Raw genomic sequence first — 8,264 nt, forward strand, 5'->3', positions numbered from 1 at the left:
GTAACGGAACTGCCCGAAGGACAAAAATGTGTAGGAAGTAGATGGATTTTTAAAATTAAAACCAATACAGAAGGAAGAGTTACAAGATATAATGATTTATTGCTTGTTTATTATAATATATTAAATAGTAGAAAATTTTAACAAAAAGAATATAAATAATTGATACTATAAAATTGGAAAAAGATGGTGAAAAAGGGATTATTATTTAGATAAAATAAATTTTATTTAATAATTTAGTTTTTACTATAAGAGGACCAGGATCTTATGAATTTTAATAATTATTAAAAATCAAAATATGAAATTAATTAGTTGTGTATTACAAATAAAATATTTGTTTAATAGACTAATTTATTTATGAATATTATATAATAAAATAGAGTAAAAATAAATAATAGATATTTATTTAAGTTATTTAATAATTATATAATAATTTAGAAATTAAATGGATATAAAAATAAATAAATTTTATTATGTAAAGACTTAAAATTTAATATCTTCATCAGTAGATTGAAATATATAAAAATAATCAAACAATGTCAACAAAATGTCAATATCAAGCTCTTACTTTAAATCTGAAATGATGATAAGAAGAAAAATGAAGTGAATTTAAGCGTGTAAAACAAACAAAAAGAAATAACCGATTATTACATGAAGCCCAGTAGCAATAAAAAAAGTTGATCCATAAACTAAGTCAGCAATAAAAAAGGGTGATTCATTATATTCAATTAATTGAAGTATAGTAAAACATACTCCTAAAAGGATAGTAATTATTAATCTTTTTTTTCTTTTTTCTATATTTTTATTTAAAATTCTATGGTGACATCATGTAATCTTTAATCCGGAAGATACTAAAATAATAGTGTTTATTAGAGGAATATCAAAAAGATTAAAGGAGATAATATCAAGAGGAGGTTATAATTGCCCAATTTCTATTTCTAGGGGCAAGAGAAGAATGAAAATATGCTCAAAAGAAGGAGAAGAAAAATAAAATTTATACAATAAGATTATATGATACAATAAATAAGATTATTATAGCGTATGCCTTGATATACTTTAAATGAATGGAAGTCTTGATAAATTGATTCTCGAGTAACATCTCGTCATCATTGATATATAGAGTAGAGTGCAGGGAATTGAAAGAATAATAATGTAATTTATTTCATGAATTCAATTAATTACTAAAATTAAATTATTAAATAATCTAAAGGAGATAATGATAACCTATGGTCTTACCGTAATTAAATAAAAGAGGTGTGTAAATTTGTTTATAAATTTCATTTCTATAAAGTGTTGAGAGAATAGAGAAAACATAAGCTTGAATTAAAGAGACAGCTAATTCTAACATATAAAGTAAAATTTGAGAACTAACATATTAACTAAGATATAAGTTCGCACATTGAAAACTTATCATCTTTTTCAATTTTCAATCCATTGACCATGTTTTTGGAGTCTTTGTAGATCACATTCATTGAGGTGTCCATATCTTCGGTGCAATTTCTCCAGTTCGCTTAGCACATTTTCTGCCTCAGCTGTGGCTACTATTTCGATGTCTCTATTTCAAAGAAGTACAAATCGCCTTTCTTCTCAGCTGTAAAAACAACGTCTTTGTTTTTGTTCATAATTTCAGCACTGGTTTTTGTAAATAGAACACTGCGATTTGTAGCAGCTTTCGAAACTGAAAACAAATTCGTTTTAAGTTCAGGCACAAGAAGTGTGTTTTCTAACCTTACTTTTATGCTTTGACATCCGTCAGACAAGTTAAGATGAACAGTGCCTTTTCCTGCAATGTTAGCAGTTTTATCAACAACTAGTCTGACTTTTTGATTTTTGACTAGTGTCAAATCTGAAAAGTGTCGTCGCAACACATGCGAAGTTGCTCCGTTATCTATGCACCATCGTTCACTTTGAGATAATTCAACAGTGAGTGCACTTACCAACGAAGCTTTTTCTTCTATTTTAGTTTCTTCGATGACAGCCATGAAAACTTCCTCGACTTTTGATGTATTTTGCTTGCTGCTTTCTGCTTTCCTTTTATTTTCTGCTGCTTTCTTTCTGCATTCCGAAGCCTTATGTCCAGGCTTCTTACAAAATTGCACTTGAAACCTTTCTTCTTCGATTTTGAATCATTTTCTTGCTGTGGTCTAGCATTGTTTTGATTTTCGTTGTTTCCATCTTTGTGTGGATTGCTTCGAACCTTTTTGAAATTTTGTGTAGAAAGCACCTTGGGAATCCTGCTCGGTTTTTTCCCTTTTCGAGCTGTACTCTTCGAGCAATTTAATTTTTAATTTTTAAAGCTTCAGGTGCTGGTAGTTCGTCTCGAGCTTCTATTGCACAACGAAAATTATCGTAGCTATTCGGAATACTGTATAATAAAATCGTTAGAAGATCTTCCGAAATTTGAATATCAATTTCTCCTGTTGTATAAAAAGAACGTGTTCAGGTGCTCCGACATACTGGAATTTTCTTCCATTTTTGTGAATAACAACATTTTCAACAATGTTGCTTTTCTAGCCGGGGCCTTTGATTGGTACACTAATTCTAATTTTTGCCATACCTGATTAAGATTGCGTTCCGTTTCGCACATTATACGCACGAATGACATAGAAAACGTTTCAATTTGCGCATAAACAGCATTATGCGCTTAGAATTCCCTAGACCCCTACCACCTGCAGCGCATAATGCACGCATCAGCTACCTCAAGTTCAAGCTATAGCAGCTTATACATTCTATGCGATTGCGTAATTGTATGTGGCGGTTGATGGCATTGTGAAAAGTGTTGAATTCTAGTTTTACATAAAAATGTCAGTGTGAAGATATGGAAGAGACATTATTAGAGTTCCCAGTCTTCATTGAAGAAACGCAGAGCGTCATCACATTATTTCTTACTCAAGAAATAATTAATAAAGTTCAAACAGGTAACATTTAGTCGAATATATTTGTAGGTTATATAGATTACAACAAACACAAGTAGATCATTTCTTACGGAAAAAGCTTTTTGACAATAGTGAAAATACTCAATTGGGTTATTTTTCGGTTTTTGAATTAATATTTCCACTACTTCCAAAAATATTTTTAAAGGGATTATTTTTCTATTTATTCAATTATTGGCTGTAAATATAAATTATATTAGGAATACTGTTATTACAGATCAAAAGTTGCTACAATCGCTTGTAAACTGAGAAATCAGTAAGCAGAATAATTCTACTGACTTCTCAAGTTCTTTAGAAATTAGTCAGCCTTCATCAGCACTGTCTGAAAATGTTGATTCCGAAGAAAATGATTGTTCGACGAATACAAAAGGATTTGTATGGCCTGATGCTGCAGTATATTTACTATTAGAATTGTATCGGGAGAAAGAATCCGACTTCAATTCGGGATTTAAAAGAAATGCTACTAGTTGGGCTGAATTAGCAGAAAAAATGAGAGAAAATTCCAACGGAAAATACGCTGTAATTGGATTGCAAAGCTCTGTAAAGATGTCTGGTCTTAAAAGGACATTTAAAAACATAAGCGATCAAAATAAAAAGAGTGGAAATTATCAGAATACACTTTTATTCGGTAAATCGGTTTCTTATTTCTGTAAATAATGTATTAGAAAATGAAATACAAATTTGATACTGTTAATTTTATATGTAATCTATTTGAATTTTGTAAATAATTTTTTACATAATTGATTTATATAATCTAAATAAATGCTTTTACATAATTATAATTTTGAAGGTGACTCAATTTTTGGGAAAAAGGCTTTTGTGATGCCACCGGTAATTGCATCAAGCGAAGGTCCAGTTAAGCCAACAAATGTGACAGAATCGACAGTAGCAGAATCACCTTCATTGCCATCTAGTAATAATAAATCAATAAGATTTCAATTCTTTATACATTCTTTGTCTTTGTCTACATGCTTTAATAATTAATTTTTATTTTAGATCCAAGCAGAGAGTTGAAACTGTCCTGGAGAATTTCATTGATGATATAAGACAAGATAGGGACACAGCGATGGCCAAAAGAGAAGAAGAGAGGAAAGAACGTGAGAAATTAAAAACAGCGATATATCGAGCGTAAAGCAGAACAAAGGAAAATTCATGAAGAGAAAATGGAGATACAAAAATCATTGATTGAAATTATGAAACTTTTAATTGAAAAGCAAAAATAATTTTGACATCTCTATATTTATCTATAGCAAAAAGAAATAGTCCTTTAATTTCCGTAACATTGTTTTGGTGGTATGCCCTACATTCTATTTTCTATGTGATAGCTAGTTTGTAACAAGTTTGTGATCTATCGACAATACATACAAATGATATTAATGTAATAAGTGATATTAATGTAAGAAGTGATATTAATTAATTAGTAAAAACTATAATATTTTTAGTTATACTTCTTTACGAAGAAAATATTTTTGAAGTCAACGATATCATCAAAATAAAAATATATTTAAGTAATAATTAAGTAAAAAAACAAACGTTTAATTAATTTTTTACTTAATTATTATTTAAATATATTTTTATTTTTATATACACACATGTTGTTCAGTATTACATATATTTTAATGTTATATTTTCCTTGGTAAAGCATTCATAATTGTATTTCTTTTAGCATTTCCTAATTCAACTGCATTATCATGTAAAACAGATATTGCTTCTTCTTCATTTCTATGTATATCCATCAGTTTAATTATATCGTTTTGCAAAATACAAATGTTATATAATACACAACAGACCAAAATAAATTCTGAAATTTTTCTAACATCTGTTAAAGATAAACAGTCTAAGAGAATCCTAAAATGAATTTTCAGATGATCTATTGCCCGTTCAATTGCCATTCGCGTAGATGACAAACAATAGTTAAAATTTTTTTGCGCATTTATCAGATGACCATTATCTCTAAAAGGTACCATAACATGTGGATAGATACCATATGCAGCATCTCCAATAATATGAGAATTATTAGGAAAATATATTTGAGGTATTGAAGAAAATCTGCCACTGATGAGTTCCGAAAAACTCTTGCATCGTGCACAGATCCTATATGCCCAGCATAACAATGTGTGAATAGTCCACGCGACTCACAGACAACTTGTACATTAATTGAATGAAAACCTTTCCTATTTATGTACGAATCTGGATCTTCTTTTGGAGCACGAATTTTAATATGAGTTCCATCAATAATACCTATCACGTTTGGAAAATCACAAACTTGTTCAAATTTTCTCATTATTTTTGTGGCAACTGCATCTTTGAGCCACTGAATAAACTGAGGAGCAATACAATGTAGAGCATACGTTACTCGTCTTAATGCTCTGAATGCAGTTGCTTTTCCAATTCCAAATTTCGTCGATACAGACCTGAAGACAATAATATAAATGAAATATTATTATGAAATTAATAATTTTTCTATCTTTTATCATGTATGTTTAAACATTATTGGTCTTAATTTAACTTACTATTAATTATTAATTTACTAATAATTTTTTGTTTTTTTTCTTTAAATTTATTTAATATTTTAAATGTATGAGATTTAATATTTTAAATATATGAGATCATACCTATTAGGTGTACAAAAAAGTTCTGAGCTTTTTTTTTGTAAAATTCAATTCTTTATTCAAAAACAAACAAAAAAATATTAATCAACGAAATATTCCCCGTTTGCATCAACGATTTTTTGCCATCTTTCGGGTAGCTTGCGAATTCCTTGACGATAGAAGCTCACCAGCTTCGAAGCGATAAAATCATCAATGCATTTTCGTATCTCTTTAAATCTCACGAAATGTGTATCAGCCAAATGATGCTGCAGCCGGAATAGGTAGTAATCGGAAGGCGCCATGTCTGGGCTATACGCCGCGTGCGGGAGAAGTTCCCAGCCTAACGCAAAGATATGGTTCTTTCGCTTTCGCAACATGTGGTCGAGCATTGTCATGAAACAAGATCACTTTACGACGTCCTTGGCCAGTAAATGGCCTCTTTTCTTCTAATGCATCGCTCAAATTGGTCAATTGTTGTTGGTAGCGGTCTGCCGTGATTGTTTCACCCGGTTGTAACAACTCGTAATACAACCTTTCTAAAGCCACCAGATACAGAGCAAAACCTTCTGGCGTGGATATTGGGTTTTGGCGTCGATGTCGAAGGTTGACCAGGGTCAACCCATGATTTTCTACGTTTAGGGTTATCATAAAGAATCCACTTTTTATCGCCTGTAATGATTTTGTACAGAAAATCTTTTTTCCGGAACTTTGAAAGCAAAGTGAGTGCAGTGTCACGCCGACGATTTTTGTTGTCTTCGGACAATTCATGCGGAACCCATCTGCCTTCCTTCTGAACTTTTGCCATCGTATGTAAACGTACGGAAATGGTTTGCTGCGTAATGCCAAGCTGTTCTGCAAGCTCCTTTTCAGTTTGCGCAGAGTTTATATCCAGCAGTACTTGCAATTCGTCCGTTTCAATCTTTTGATGGCGTCCAGCACGCGGTTTATCTTCAAGACTGAAATCTCCTTGGCAAAATTTTTGATACCATTTTTTACATGTAGTATGACTTACAGCGTTCTCTCCATATACAGCACAAATCATTGTACAGTGGCTTCAGCAGCATTTTTCTTCAGATGAAACGCGAAGTGGATGGAAAATCGAATATGCTCTTTTGTTATTACCATCGTGAACACTACTGATTTTTGAGATTATGTGCAAACGACAAACCGTATGGCATTTTAGAAGGCCAAATATCAATGCTTTAAAACCGCAAAAAGGCGGGAAGATATATAAAATTTAAATTGTTATTTCGGTTGTATGAAATCTAAAGCTCAGAACTTTTTTGTACACCTAATATAAGAATCAGGAATAAACATGAACCAAATTGCAATAAGAAGTTGCTTTTCGGCAGAAATAGGTTTTCTTCCAGGCAATATATTTATGGCTCTTAGTCCTGGTTCAATTAATTGTAACACTACTTCAAATGTTTCTGGAAACATTCTGCAAGATATAAAATTACTATAATTTCTTGGCATTGCTTTAAATTGATAAATAAAATTGAATATAGAAAATAAGTACTATGTACAAACCATTTATAAATATTTTAAAACATCAGTCAAGTTGAATAAAAAATATGTATGTAAACATTCATTCTCACCGGAAATGTTCTTTGAATACGCGCCTATGTATCGAGGGTGACTCTTTCAACAAAATCTGTTATTTTTTTCTTTAAAAATTGTTTACCACGAATTAAAAATTTCTCCACGAGTTTCATTCACCATTAAAACCGAATATAAAATTTCTAAATCACTGATGCTCAAACTGTTCTCATATTTTTCGTCACTATAATAATCATCAGAACTCCAAATGGATGATTTACTACTGTCACTTTCATTAACGTCATTAATTAAAAACATTGTCACACCGACAGCACAGTTTATTATTGTGGAATCCATTTTGATTTCTAATGCATTTAACATCGTTCCGTTTCAAAATGTACATCGTGCGCATAATGAAACGAAACGCAACCAATGCGCTAAGCATTGATTATGCGAACAATGCGTGCTATGCGCGAAACGGAACGCAACCTAGATGTATCGCAGTTCTTTATATAACACAGCTCGGAAGGATGCATGGCGAGAATTATGTCAGCTTTTGCTTTCCGATCCCTTTGATCCCAGGCCGCTACTGTAACTACATTTGCGTCTGTTTCTTCGGGTCTAACGTTCGTTCCGCTCACATAATCCCAATAATCCCAATTTTTAGTTAGGACGACTTCCATCTGAAGTCTCACTCTGATGTGTCGTAGTTCTCTTTTCCTAGTTTATCCATCTGGATCGAGAATCCTGTTGTCATGCTGCATTATTGTTTTTCACACTTCACTTGACAAAGACGTTGCACGCAGTTGCATAATGCGACCTTCGTTTCGCGTTTTGTCTCAGATCACATGAATTTCGCAATTCGCGGCAACACTAGTGCAGTGGAAGCGTGCTGAACCCATAACCTGTTAGTTTTTAATTATGTTTATAGAACAAATAAACATGGAAGAAACAACAAACTTGAAAAATACAGAGAGTAATAAACGCTACACTTGCTATATAACATTCAAGAATATTATAGGCAATCACACACATCCGATAAAAATGTCTGTATAAAGACAATATATAAGTGGCAGCACCATTCAGACTAATCAAGCATTCTTGCACACTATACACACTAACGCGTGTTGTATTATTTAGGTATGCACAACACATTGATTAATTTAGCCTGAAAATAAATAACATTTAACGAAATATTTGTTAA

At 31.6% G+C, this 8,264-nt stretch overlaps 1 long non-coding RNA gene and 1 pseudogene across 2 annotated transcripts; one reads left to right on the forward strand and one right to left on the reverse strand.

Moving 5' to 3' along the window:
• Window positions 1-776: 776 nt before the first annotated feature.
• LOC112552957 (uncharacterized) lies at window positions 777-2,517 on the reverse strand. The gene is made up of 2 exons (XR_016139666.1): window positions 1,731-2,517; window positions 777-1,675 (listed from the first exon to the last, which is right to left on the reverse strand). It is a non-coding gene; the product is annotated as an uncharacterized LOC112552957 (long non-coding RNA).
• A 52-nt stretch (window positions 2,518-2,569) lies between these two features.
• On the forward strand, window positions 2,570-4,156 carry LOC105431888 (uncharacterized; annotated as a pseudogene). The gene is made up of 4 exons (XR_016139665.1): window positions 2,570-2,915; window positions 3,148-3,558; window positions 3,721-3,854; window positions 3,931-4,156. The product of XR_016139665.1 is annotated as an uncharacterized LOC105431888 (transcript).
• Window positions 4,157-8,264: the final 4,108 nt, after the last annotated feature.

This window comes from Pogonomyrmex barbatus, unplaced genomic scaffold (genome assembly GCF_055798465.1).
Source record: "Pogonomyrmex barbatus isolate J1 unplaced genomic scaffold, ASM5579846v1 scaffold24, whole genome shotgun sequence".
Classification (NCBI taxonomy): Eukaryota; Metazoa; Arthropoda; class Insecta; order Hymenoptera; family Formicidae; genus Pogonomyrmex; species Pogonomyrmex barbatus.